Genomic DNA, 628 nt, shown 5'->3' on the forward strand with positions numbered 1-628 from the left:
AAAGAGGGGAAGAGAGCACAGGGAGACTATAGAAGGGAACCGGAGGAGCTTTTAGCAAAACAGAACGAAAAGGAAAAAAAGAAAAGAGCGAGAAAGTAGTAATGCTTTGCCCATTAAGAAGTCCGAAGAGGGAGGGGAAAGAGGACAGGAAGGGAAAAGGAATCTGGCCGGCTTACCTTTAGACGCCAGCGCTGCCGCCACGCACCTCCCCAGACACGCGCTTGAATAGTCCAAGGACACTGAGAACAGAGGAAGGGACTCCCTGAAGGAACCCACAGGAAAGTGTGTAACTCCAGCAAGCGGAGCTCTGGGTGGGTGGGCGGACTCCGATCTCTGATTTTTCCCCAAGGAGCCCGGGCGTCCCGGCTCTGGCCCCGCTGGGCGGCGGGTACCTGAGGGGGAAATGGAGCGGGATCCGCGTCCACCCGGCACTCTCGAAAGGGGTGGAGGACAAGAGGCCTGCTGCTCAAAACCCGGGTCCCAGCCTGGTCTCCAATCAGGGCCCGTGCTGGAAGAAATGCCTGGCCGGACACGTTCTCCCGAGCGGGGGAAATAATGGCCCAAGGTGTTCTCTAGCGCCGAGGGCAGCTACGGTTCACTGTGGTGTCAGGCTGGCATGAGGCTCCGG

The sequence above is a fragment of the Lipotes vexillifer genome, unplaced genomic scaffold (assembly GCF_000442215.2).
Source record: "Lipotes vexillifer unplaced genomic scaffold, Lipotes_vexillifer_v1.1 scaffold490, whole genome shotgun sequence".
Classification (NCBI taxonomy): Eukaryota; Metazoa; Chordata; class Mammalia; order Artiodactyla; family Lipotidae; genus Lipotes; species Lipotes vexillifer.